General features: G+C 47.8%; 1 pseudogene; it reads left to right on the top strand.

Annotated features, from left to right (window-relative positions):
- The first annotated feature begins 94 nt into the window (after positions 1-94).
- LOC116401540 (fibroblast growth factor 8 pseudogene) lies at positions 95-490 on the top strand (annotated as a pseudogene).
- Positions 491-965: the final 475 nt, after the last annotated feature.

The raw sequence follows: 965 nt of genomic DNA, 5'->3' as shown, positions 1-965 counted from the left end.
GTGTGTGTGTGTGTGTGTGTGTGTGTGTGTGTGTGTGTGTGTGTGTGCTGCACAGGGAGGCCTTTATACATGCAATATTTTTCCCCATCTGTAAATCTTCCCACTAACCGTGTATCTTGTGTTTTTCCCCGCGCAGAATAACGGACACGGCCGCGATTGCATCTTCACCGAGATCGTGCTGGAGAACAACTACACGGCGCTGCGCAACGGCCGCTACGAGAACTGGTACATGGCCTTCACCCGGCGCGGGCGGCCGCGGAAGGGCTCGCGGACACGCCAGCACCAGCGCGAGGTCCACTTCATGAAGCGGCTGCCCAAGGGGCAGCAGCCCGCCCACACGAGCCACCAACGCCCGTTCGACTTCGTCCACTACCCCTTCAGGCAAAGGACTAAGCGCACGCGCTACTCGTCAGAGCGCTGAGGATGCCGGGAGATGGAGGAGAGAGAGAAAGAGAGAGAGAGACTTACGGGACTGACCGAATCACCCAGCAGCCTGCACCGCGACCCCCACTCCACCTCCCCCCCCCCCCCCCCCCCCCCCCCCCCCCCCCCCCCCAAAAAAAGACATTTTTGTACTGACCATAGCTACTATATCTTAATATGTAGATTGTTTTATTTTTCTCATAGTGAAAAAAAAACCTGTACATAGATGAAAACATGAGGAATCTATTTTTGTACTCCAGACATAGTACTGACCTGTGTAAAAAAAACAAAACAGTTTGAGGTAACACTTTCTATGACCATGTTTATAACGCATTATAAACATACTTAATGCGTTGTTATCTGCTTATATATAAGATGATAGTTATAAGCACCTATTATCACTGTTATAATGCATTATAATATGATAATCTAAGTGGCAACTGTTTGCTTTATGTAAAGTGAGAAATCATTTTACAATATGTTGTGTGTTGCGTAGATTTAATGATATTTTTCCCCTTTACTTAAATAAAAACAATGACCAC

The sequence above is a fragment of the Anarrhichthys ocellatus genome, unplaced genomic scaffold (genome assembly GCF_004355925.1).
Source record: "Anarrhichthys ocellatus isolate YVR2014 unplaced genomic scaffold, GSC_Weel_1.0 scaffold517, whole genome shotgun sequence".
NCBI classification, from domain to species: Eukaryota; Metazoa; Chordata; class Actinopteri; order Perciformes; family Anarhichadidae; genus Anarrhichthys; species Anarrhichthys ocellatus.
The sequence above is the reverse complement of the archived record's forward strand: the minus strand, read 5'-3'. Positions and strand labels throughout refer to the sequence as shown.